Source organism: Cyprinodon tularosa, unplaced genomic scaffold, assembly GCF_016077235.1.
Source record: "Cyprinodon tularosa strain WSP-4 unplaced genomic scaffold, ASM1607723v1 ctg18, whole genome shotgun sequence".
Classification (NCBI taxonomy): Eukaryota; Metazoa; Chordata; class Actinopteri; order Cyprinodontiformes; family Cyprinodontidae; genus Cyprinodon; species Cyprinodon tularosa.
In genome coordinates, this window is record NW_024038608.1 from 2,231,183 (window position 1) to 2,243,548 (window position 12,366).

Genomic DNA, 12,366 nt, shown 5'->3' on the forward strand with positions numbered 1-12,366 from the left:
TATGTTCCTGTCAGACCCATTAAATTGCCGCTGAATTGCTGCGGTCTATCTCAGTCAGAGCCACGCAATTTATTGGTAAATTTATTTTCCTGCGTCAGCGAAATACTTTAAACCCTAAATAAATTGTTAATTCATTAGATATCACTATGATTTGATATTGTCAAAAAAAATGTAACTCCAATGCACTCATTAAGGAATATTTAAGGCAATATTAAGGGTACACTGAAAAAAAAAATTTTCTCCCCGTCGGGGAATTGAACCCCGGTCTCCCGCGTGACAGGCGGGGATACTCACCACTATACTAACGAGGAGGTGAAAATTTTATACCTGTGAGTGGAACCTTCGAATGGTGTATTGGAGCCAGACAACGCTGACGTCTGCTCGTACATCGAGCTACCGCGCTAGACTGTGCATGACACCAGAGAAGTACTGTACACATTAATAGCTGACATGGATGTAGGTGAAGTACTCAAAAAACAAAGAGGGGCAGTGATCAACGCTGTATAAAACTTTTGATTAATTAATGCGTCAATGACCATATAACAGTAGAGAAAACATTCTTTAATAAATGTTTATATATATTTTATATATATTCTTAAAAGAATAAAGCACTTCAACTACAGGTACAAAAAGATAAGGTTTTAATATTTATTCAAAGGGTAACAGAAGCAAATTTCCAAAAACATAAATCCACAAAAATACTGAAGACCAGGAATACTCACAACATGGGGGCAAAGAAATGATGACAAACCAGCAAAGAGTGACTGAACAGGAGGAGGATATATGGGAGAGAGAAACAAAGACAAAGCTAATTAGCAGATTGGGAGCAGGTGTGAACAGAGGTAAGAAGGGGGCTAGGGAAAAGGAGACTGACACAAGAGGGCAAACAAGAAATATCAAAGAACTCAAATACAATCAAAAACTAGAACACAAAATGGAAATAAGACTAATGAAAACGATATAAAACTTAAAAGGAACCAAAACCATGACAGCCTGCAAGTGCAGCGGGATGTACTGACAGCCACAGTCCACCAACAACTCACAAGGGATATAACTAAGGTTCAAACATTAAATACAAGAAAATTCACTAAATCTGATGTCAGTCCTTTTAGAAACCTTCGATTTAAATAAGGTCAAACTAATTCCACACAAATTTGTACCTGTCTATATTTTAAAAGAACGTACAAATTAGGACTGCAAACGACCTCCTTCAGGTCAAACTAATCAGAAAATGTTAGAAGCACCCTAAAGCAAATCAACCAGTAGACAGGAAAGCTGAAACAGGAAGGAAGAACAGGCTGTTGCTAAGCTAATTAAAGGAAAGATGTCTGTAGAGGAAATTAACATATAAAGTGATTCAAATATGCAGCTTAAATGTCAAATAAATAAATGCCAAATCAAATAAAGAGCAATTGATTGCTGCATTAGAAAACTGTTGTTAAATGGTTTATTTAACACCATTTAAATTGCAAACAAATGCTGCTTTATTCAAACTGAAAGCTCACAAATAAGCTGCATAAATTTTCAGCAACTCCAATGGTAAGCAGGTACAGTATATGCAGTCTAAGGCTACGTTCACAATGCAGGCATTGACGCTCAATTCCGATTTTGTTGTGAAATGTGATTTTTTTGCGTTGCCCTTCACATTTCCAAATATATGCGATTTGTATGTGATTTCCTGAGTGAACTGCAGTTTTTCAGCTTAAGTGTCCTGCATGCGCAGTAGAGGATGCAATGACGGCACAAGCCAGCCTGCTCTACGGAAGTAAACATGGATGTGCTGGAGCACACTTAGCGATCTTTCAAAACCTTAAAACCTAAATCTTTTCAAGATGGTTAAAAAAAAAATACTACTCTCCGCGTCATCGTCCGCCATGGTGTTTGTTTTTCTTGCTGCTTCTTCATAGCAAGACCCAGAATAGTGACCTTTGTCGGGTATTAATGGCATTAAGGTTGGATGAATGCGACCTGGCAGTTCACACACAGGTCGCATTTGAAAAGATCAGTTTCGTATCGGATTCAGGACCACATAGTCAAGTGGCCTGGGTCGCATTGGAGAAAATCGGATCTGTGTTGTTCAGTCTGCCTTGAAAAGATCAGATCCAGGTGGCATGTGGGCGGAAAAAATCGGATTTGGGTCACTTCAGGCTGTATGTGAACGTAACCTTAAAGTCAGTAACTGTTTGTCTGATCTGACTGACACGTTTTAAAATGGAAAGCAAGGGTGGAGCAGCAAAAACTAAAAGAATAACAATGGGCAAGCAGAAGAACATGAAATGAACTGGTCAGTTCATTGCTTATTCTGCAAAAAAGCAGCAGCAACATAAAGCAAATTATTTGCAGGGCTTAAAGAAAAACAAAATACTCTCCAGCTCATTAATTGTACTATTCAACCCCCAGTTTTTAGGTTGCAGCTATGATGAGTCGGCAAAAACTTTGTATCCTGATTCTGCAGAGTCGCTTGTTCACCAACACTGTTTTGGTCAGAAATGCTTGGGCTTTAAAAATGGGACAGGGGCTAAATTTATAGCAAGATTTCAGAGGTAAAAAAAAACAAAAAACTGGTGGGATTTGAGTTTAATTACATCTGGAAGCAAAACTTTATTTCCCGGACTCTGTGCTAAGAAAATGGAGCGAGATGCAGCGGGATCAAACCTCTCTAAAACAAGTTGTTTTTGAGACTCAGTATTTCATTTTAAAGAAACCATGTTTATGATGATCGTCATCATATATAAAGAATCCATGTATTTATTCTCTATATTTCATTACTATTAGCAAACTAGCGTTAGGAAACAAGTCTAAAGGTTGGATGACATAGCTGAAAACAATTTTAATTATTTAATAACATTCTAATCAGGTAACTACTAAATTGTCATAAACAGAGATCGTATTTTTTGGTTGGTATGTTTTCCAAAGGCTTTTACAAATATCCATCCCCCTTCAACCTGTTGCACATTTTCCTTGTTCCAACCATGAAATTATTAAAGTATTATGCAAGGTAGAATAAGTAAGGCACATATTTGTATCTATTACCTTTTTTCTAGGTCTTCAGCTTTAGTAGAGTGTTTTAACACAAGGATTATGTATCACTTCCTGTATTTTCAGAGAACCTGTGTCCAAAACTCGACTATTTTGCAGCCTCTAACAGGTTTCCTGGGTGAGAAAAAAACTAACTAGACAGACAAATACTACTGTCAGACAACAAGACGGCAATCTGTCCGTTTAGGCACACAGTTATCTAGATTCATTTATCTTGAGCTTCTAAACAGGCTTAAAGGGATAATATATATAATTAGTCAAATCCACATTCGTCTGTTTGTGACTGCGTTGCTGCATGTCTAGCTTTCTTTATAATCCAATTGTAATGCTTAAAATGTTTGTCTGCATTTGTCACAGCATCTATCAAGGTTATTATCTCTGCTCTGTACTCAACTCAATTCCCCTTACAAGAGCGTTTATATGTGTGTGCTCCTGTCTTGGCTTTTTTTTTTCAGTTTTACCACCAGATTTAAGGTCATGTCATCTAACTGGAAAAGCGGCCCCATTTGTATGACATTAAAGGCACGCCATATAACTTTTGGGCCACTAGGGGCACTAGACTTCAGTCAGCCGGCCAGTCTCCCATGTGTTTTGATTGGCGGGCCATGGTTGGAGTCAAGGTTCAGCTCAGAGGGTGTTAGAAATGCTGCTGCAGGGTCAGAAAGGGCATTCTTCCAGGTCACATGACCTGGCCAACGACAGTGTGTCTTCTCCCAATTTAAATAGGTGATATTTCAAAAGGGGAGGCCTACTCGTAGCATTGATAGTCTCTCTGTATATTAATCATGTAAAATAAGTCATACATGTCAACTCTTTAGGTCAGTCCGCAGTGTGCCTTTAATCAAACAGCTTCATAGGGACCAAGGAACATGTTAATGTGTGGGGTTAGATGACTAAAAAAAGGATATTAAAAGTATATCAATATTAAAATGACTCAAAGAAGAGTGTAGTGAATTATCAGAAAGAAATATCTTAGTCTGCCAGCTCAAAGTAAAATCCTACATATGACAACTTGCTAGAGCTCCAACTAAGTCAGCTCCTTGTAGCAGTCTGACACCTGCTGGCTGAAAGAGTGAACTGTTTTTACTGCTTCTGAAATCTAAAGGGATGTTTTTAATATACATTATATGATCACAAAACAGGAAATAAAAGTTAGTATAAATAATAAATAAAATGCATTGTTAAAATAACAAAAATTAGTCCGAAATTCGAATCCTTTCAGCCGGCTATAGAAAGATTAGCCAGGTCACTCAAAATGAAGCCATGTCGCCCCTAAACTGCCTAAGTCCCGCTCCACACTATAAGGACAGTCGTATTGTCTCTACACATGATTTGAGACCGCTAATCATGTGATAGAAAACATCTCCTCGTTAGTATAGTGGTGAGTATCCCCGCCTGTCACGCGGGAGACCGGGGTTCGATTCCCCGACGGGGAGGAAATTTATTTTTTACGTGGTATGAAATTTCTGTCTCTAACAGATCCTCTTATTACTTTTTTAAGAAAGGAGCTATCCAATCATAAACCAGTGCCTGCAATCAATAATGCCCTATTAATAATGTAATTAAAACCCTAAAGACTAAGCATTAACCTGATTTTTTGCCCTTTCACATGAACCTCTAACATTCCCCTTCATTGTTTAAGACAAAAGCTACTTCCTTCAGATCTGAATCATACTGCCAATTTTTTTTGTTTGTTTAGTTTGTTAATATGGGCCCGGTAGACCATGTGCCAAAACAGTCCAAGATCTGACACAAAGCACAGCTGGGTGAGCTGCTGTTATTCATTCTCTCCACCAGGGGGCTGCCTGCACTCTTGAGAAATCTGTTCTCTTCACATACAATGGACACAGTCTGGAAAGGTTAGTAGTTTGTTTATTAATACAGATTATATCTATTCAAAACATTACAAATCACCATATAGTTTGGGATTTTTTTGATACAAGCTAGACATTCTTGGTATTGTTTGCCAGTGAATTTGAATATAAAACATGCAGAGAGCATTGTTGCCTATCTGCCCAGGTCAGACACACAGTTTTACTGTGTGCCACTTGGTGGTGTCAACTGTTATGACTAGGTTTAAAGGTGAGAAACTGAGAGGGGTTTCCAGCACTATACTACACTTGGATTACACCTTTAACAATAACATATACAAAGGTGCAAACCCTTGATAAATATTATAATTTTATATAATAGTATTACTATTATTATTATTTATAATTTGTTCACTGCACCTTAGGACTGTTCACTGTATTTTTATAATGTAAATACGTGTGGATGTTATGTGATTTTTTACTTTTCTTTATCTTATTGTGTTGTGACTGTCACTATGTGTAAAGCTGCTGCTACACTACAATTTCCCAGCTTGGGATAAATAAAGTATTCTATTCTATTCTATTCTATTCTATACCTAACAATGAAAGTGGAAGGATATTAGGTATTCAACAAAAACATTAAGAGCAAAAACCTCCACACCTACATCTTAAGAGCCTGAAATGTCCATTCTTTAAACTTGCATTATGTGCCCCACACCAGTGTTTTTCAACCCTGCATGTTGGAAACAAGAAAAAAAAAAAAAAAAGTAAATGTTTCTCCCCGTCGGGGAATCGAACCCCGGTCTCCCGCGTGACAGGCGGGGATACTCACCACTATACTAACGAGGAGATGTTGGTTGGACCACATTCCTTCAGTTTAAAAAAGTGGCAATGCCATATCTCTTTAGGGCCTTGACTTGGAGAATACATGGGTTGAGAATTTAATCCCTAAATGACAGAACTGTCTAACCCGGCGGTTTTCAAAGTGTGAGGCGCGCCTCCCCTAGGGGGCGCCAGAGCACTTTAGGGGAGGCGCGGTGCGAGGGAAAAAATAAATATGTATTTAGGACAAAGTTAGAACTGTGGGGTGCGCGTGTGGAGCCGGGATCAGTGGAAATGTTTCCCACCTCACACCTTGCTCACACCGACTCCGGTCTTACCGTTGTGGTGCGGTGGGTGCGGCGCCGCAGTGATTCCAAGTCATTAAAAAGACGTAAACCTCTCTCACCGGCTGCTGGGGTGTGTTAAATTTCATTCAGATAGTGTCATTTTAAAAGAGTTTTTTTGTAGTGGCATTTGTTTGTGTGTGGGTTGATTTTTTATTTTTTTGGGGGGGGTGGGGTGCAGCAGGCATAGTGTTCCCTGGAGGGGGGCTCACCCCTTCATACTTTGAAAACCCCTGGTCTAACCTAATTTGTGACCTGTTGGATGTGTGACACATTGAACACATATTTTTAATTTAGAAGGTCATGAAAACAATGAAATCCAACTGAGCGTACTTTCAGCTAAAATTAACAACAGTGGTAGCGTATATAGATAACCGCCCAATGAGGGGCTCGAAACCACGACCCTGAGATTATCTACCGACTGAGCTAGCCAGGCGAGGCCAGGAAATTGACTGTCCAAGTTGGAGTTAAAACACACAGTCATGTACTGGACTTCTTGTGATTTTTTCTGATAGATACTTATGGTAAGCTGCTGATCATTTTAGCAACCCCAGGTAGAGAAAACGAGAAACAACACATGAGAGCCAAAAATCAGGCAGACACAGCAGCGTTGCAGTGACGCACATGGCATAGTTTTGTTTCCTCTGCCACACCAGAGGAAACAAAACTTTAGACCATGTTTACACAAACATGGCTGGAGCCTAGGTTGTGACACCCCTCCCCCACATGGGACAGTCAGATCACCTTTCTTTGTTCCTCACCCCCAAATATGCACCCCTCATCAATTGTGTGAAGCCATCAGTGAAGACCATCAAGGTGTGGCCTGCGGGAGCAGATTCAACACTTCACGAAATGTTTCTACCCACAGACTATGTTTGCTTCTGAAGCCACCAGTGGCTCTCACACATTGACTGTTACGCCTCCTCTGTACTGGATTATATTAATACCACTATTGACAATGTTACAACCCATAAGCAGATCACCACATACCCAAATCAGAAGCCATGGATGAACAGGAAGGTGCGAAGACACGCAACGTTGCCTTCAGATCAGGAGATGCACAAGCCTATAGCACAGCCAGAGCAAATCTGAAAAGGGGCATCAGAGAGGCCAAGTACTGCTACAAGCTTAAGATAGAGGGACACTTTTCCAATTCTGACCCCCGACGCATGTGGCAGGAACTTAAGTACAAACCGACTCATCCCACCTCTGCAGCCACTGATGTCAGTTTCCTGAACATCACCACCATCAACACCTCCATGTGCAACTGGATTCTGGACTTTCTGACCAACAGACCACAGAATGTCCGATCAGGCTCCAATTGCTCCACATCCCTCACATTCAACACTGGTGTACCACAGGGCTTTGTGCTAAGCCAGTTTCGCTACTCCCTCACTCCCTCGCTTACTTTTTGTTGCAGGTTGGGCTGGCGCTGTTCATCGTGGGTGCACACGCGGTGTTACGGTTTCATTTAACATTCACTCTAACCTGTTTATTTTCAACAAAGAATCTGCTTCTATTTTCAAACAGGGTTATTTCCGGATTGTAGCATGCCGGGATGGAGTCACATAATGACGTAGTGATGTCATCACAACGTACTGAGTGTTTTGTATTAAGTTGAGTATTATATTTTGATAAGTCTATTTTTATTTTGTCATTATTATTGTTTTAGTATTATTATTATTAACATCATAAATTTTTGTACACTTAGTTTATTTGAGTTAAAAGTAATTGCCTAGTTTTGTTTTATTTTTGCTTTCTGTGGGTGGAGCCTGTAGCTTTAAAAGCAGGCCTCTGTTTCACAGGGAGTCGGTCTGTAGCTGAGATGTCCCACTGAAGGTGATGGACTGACTTTTAAAGGTACTGCTCTTTTTCTGATTTTAACCTGCCTCTGACGGACATGTTAATATTCTGCACCAACCAGCTTCTATCACCATTCACCAGAAGAAAAAATAACTCAATAATAATCACTAAAGTGATCTCCGGCATTGGCCAGTCAGTTATGTGTATGGTCAAGTCATAATAGAACCCCGTCACACTGGCTTCTATTCATTGGCTTCCTATTAAATCAGGAAAAGAATCTAAAATCCTCCTTCTCACGTATAAAGCCTTAAAAAGCTTTAAATAGCCAAGCTCCATTCTATATTCGAAATATGATTGTTCCTTATGTCCCTAACAGAGCACATTGCTCTTAATCTGCAGGTTTACTAGTGGTAGCCTACCTAGAATTTCTAAAAGTAGAATGGGAGGCAGATGTTTTAGTTACCAGGCTCCTCTCCTGTGGAACCAACTACCAGGTTTAGTGCTTGAGGCAGACACCCTGTCGGGGGATGGTGGATGAGACAGGCATAGATATCCATAATAAAGGCTAGATGTCTTACGGCGGAGTCTCAAACGTCATCACCGGCGGCCATCTTACCTCAGGCAGGCTTTCTGTTGTGCTCTGTGGTACCTAATGTAAGGTGAGTGATCAGCACGAACACAAATACTCTTATCTCACTGAATTCTTGACGGATTTACAAACAGTTTGGTTTCTTTCAAACATTATGAACGTGGCTATTATTCTAGATGCTTGAACATGTCGAAATTGCAGATTTTCTTGTCGAAAAATGACTTAATCATGCAGCATAGTTGTGCATCACGGCTACTTGCGCAAGTTATCAAGGCTGAGATTATTAGTCAATTATATAGGTTTTACTGACACCAATAACGATTGTATGACAATTAATCTTTGTTGTAAATTACAATCTTTGTGGATGTGGTTGTAGTTATTAGTTGGCTAATAATAATCTGAGTGTTGTTGTATTTTCATTATTAGCCTAACGTTAGCTGGCTAATAACAAGAAGCTGCAAAGTGAGACCTAACGTTAGTAAGTTAGTAGCTAACGTCACAGTTTAGCTAGCTGCTAACGTTAACCAGCAACTTTACATCAGTGGAAGATGCAGAATTTAACATGATTTCCAATCGATTTGGTCTGTCAACACATCTTACATTATGTTACAGGAATTTGCTGGGTTTATTAAAAGGAAGATGCCAGACTTTTGCTATGACATAATAGTATTACAAGATTGTTGTTGACTCAAAGCTTTTATAAGTTTGTATTAGTTTCATTTGGACAACTTAAAGATGGTGTTGTGCCAAACATTTTCAACTTTCCAGCTCATCTTCAAAGGGCATGTGTATCATTGAAATTTAATCACATATTGATATACCAATCTTATACACTGGGAATTGTTGTTGGTCACTTGTTTTTGTTTCTGCAGGTTATATAATGTGTAAGCAGGAGGAGAAGATCGTCCATCCCCATTTGCTGACATTCCTGCGCTAGTACATGACCACAGCTACCTTCCTGTCCGCTTTGATGGCCTTGTGGACAACGCTCTCTTGTACATTACACAAAAGCTCAATAAAACCTTCCTTTTCAAAGGGCATTAGCCAAGCTATGTTTTTTGGGTCATTTTTTAAATCTCTGTCTTCCATGTGTATACCATCACAGTAGTGTAGGTGGGGATTTCAACATGCTACATCTATATATACTTGTGAAGGGGACTATTGTACCAATTTTAATAGCAAATAAATGTCACTTTTATAATGGTTTAAAAATAGGAACTTTTGTGTAATTACCCCTGATATATAATCCGAATAGTCTACATTAAACTTCAAAGTGTTACCTTTAATTTGAAACCTGGATTATGCTGCTACACCAAGAGGTTGCCACACAATAAATCTTTTCTGTCAGTATTCCATATTTTATTATAACAATAATATTCATATTATAAAAGTATGTATGTAAATATAAATAAATTAGGACTGTGAAATAATTAATCACACCCAAATAAAAGTGTTTATTTATATATATATATATATATATATATATATATATATACACACACATATATATATATATATATATATACATATTTATATATATACATATATATATATACATACATATTTATATATATTTATATATATATATATATATATATATATATATATATATATATACATACATATTTATATATATTTATATATATATATATATATATATATATATATATATATATATATATATATATATATATATATATATATACATACATATTTATATATATATATTTATATATACATACATATTTTTATATTTATATATACATATATATATATATATATATATATATATATATATATATATATATACACATGTTAAAATATATATATATATATATATAAATATGTATATATACATATTTATATATATATATATACACATATTTATATATATAGATATCTATAGATATATCTATATATCATGTTGCCATTCAGTACACTGAGTTTTATTAGCATATATTGATTTAACATAAATACCTTGTGCATGTGTATATTTATTGCACCTGTATGTTCTATTCAATGTTCTTTTCATATGAAATACCATGGTTATAATTATTCATAAGTGTGCAGTATCATAACTACATGTCTGACTTTTGTTTAACAAACCAAACAATTAGACAATTCAGGAAGTTATGGTTATTTAAGTACATGCGCCTTTAAAACACAATGTTACGAATGAACGAGCTGCCTGTGGCAAGATGGCCGCCACGTGCGGACGTCACCGAACGAAAACTACAGTAGACGAAAATCCCCACTAATAAACAATAACTGGGAGTAAATCAGAAATAATTTTCGTGGACTAATAAAGACGAGATGAAAATGCAGTTCAGTAAATAAAGACTGGGCTAAAATCTATGGACATTTTAGTTCACGAACAAAGACGAGACGAAAATTACATATTATTATTTCATGTTTTTTTCAAATCCTGTCTCCTCCTCAGCCGCCTCCTCCTCGTTAGCTCACCCACTTTCAAACCTGGAGCGGGCGGGCGGAAACAGAGTAGGCTACATATTAAATGGAGCAGACAGGAGCTGGATTCAAGGCGACAGGTTAAAAGTAAAACATGCTTTGCATGGGATTCGGGAGAAAGAGGAGATTTTCATACACAACAAAGCCATTGCTAGGGGAACCACTGATCGGGATGCAAACTCCCAATGTCTTTATTTGGTGACATAAAATGCTGCTCTGTTTATCTGCACATTACTATTACAAGGCAGACATGGGCAATGTGGAGTCAACAAGTCATCTCCATGTCATGTATTTAATCTACCCAGCCAATTAACCACGTGAGTCCAATCTGCAGAGGTTAATTCACGGTGAAGATTAGACTCACCTGCTTCAGTGGCTGGGTAGAATAAATACATGACATGGAGATGACTTGTTGACTCCACATTGCCCATGTCTGTTACAAGGACATTTGATTTGAATTGGCATCAATATTAATACAACCAAAATGCATGCACACATAAAAATGTCTGCAATTTATTCCTGCATAAAATGATAGTTGGGTTGTTTGTATGAGTTTGAAATGGATTGTCAAATGTAGTTTTTACAGACTTAGTTTTTGTTAAGGAAAAAAAACAGACCTATATGCTACTTATACACTTGGAATTCCTGCTATGCTGTGCATCTATCCTGACATTGTATTAATTTCTGTTCCAGATTAAGGATACACCACCACCAACAACCTACCAGCCACCCAGAAACAATGATGGGCCAGCTATAGCTGGCAGGAAAGCACTTTTGTTGTATCAGTTGGAGTTTTTTTCCCACAACATTGATCTCAAATCTATTTATTTTATTATTCTATGTCCAAAAATCAAAATGTATTGGGCCAAAAAAACAAGAGTGCCAATAGTTGCTGAGTCCATGACGAGGGATCGCTTTTTCAAGATCAGATGTTCTCTGAAAACCACTGATCTTGATGTAACTGAAGAGGAGAGGAAGCTTAATATGCTTTGGAGAGTCAGTCCACTTCTGAAGGAGGAGCAACAAGGCTGCCTAAACCTACCCAGGCCAGGAAATGTTTCCATTGATGAACAAATGATTCCCTTTACTGGTCGATGTCCAGTCCGTCAATTCGTCCCTGGCAAGCCAAATCCAACCGGATTGAAGGTGTTTGTTCACGCTACTCCAACTGGAATTGTTTTGGATTTTGAAGTCTACCATGGAAAAAACACCTTCGTCGGCAGAGACACAGGACTTGGAATAGGAGCAAATGCAGTTCTTCGGTTGAATGAGTTCATTCCCAGGGGAACTCGCCTGTACTTTGACAGGTATGATGAAAATGTCAACTGTGGTGCTGTTGATGATTCTCTGTAAACAAATGACACTTATTTAACTTTTTCTGTGTTTGTGTCTGTCTGTCTAGGTACTTCACCTCAATAAAACTACTTGATAAATTGCTAGAAATGGGTCTGCCTGCAAGTGGAACACTGATGAAAAATAGACTCCCAAA

At 37.9% G+C, this 12,366-nt stretch overlaps 3 non-coding genes across 3 annotated transcripts; 1 reads left to right on the forward strand and 2 right to left on the reverse strand.

The window, feature by feature from the left end:
* Nucleotides 1-239: 239 nt before the first annotated feature.
* On the reverse strand, nucleotides 240-311 carry trnad-guc. The gene has a single exon. It is a non-coding gene; the product is annotated as a tRNA-Asp (tRNA).
* Nucleotides 312-4,403: 4,092 nt separating this feature from the next.
* On the forward strand, nucleotides 4,404-4,475 carry trnad-guc. The gene has a single exon. It is a non-coding gene; the product is annotated as a tRNA-Asp (tRNA).
* Nucleotides 4,476-5,627: 1,152 nt separating this feature from the next.
* Nucleotides 5,628-5,699, reverse strand: trnad-guc. The gene has a single exon. It is a non-coding gene; the product is annotated as a tRNA-Asp (tRNA).
* Nucleotides 5,700-12,366: the final 6,667 nt, after the last annotated feature.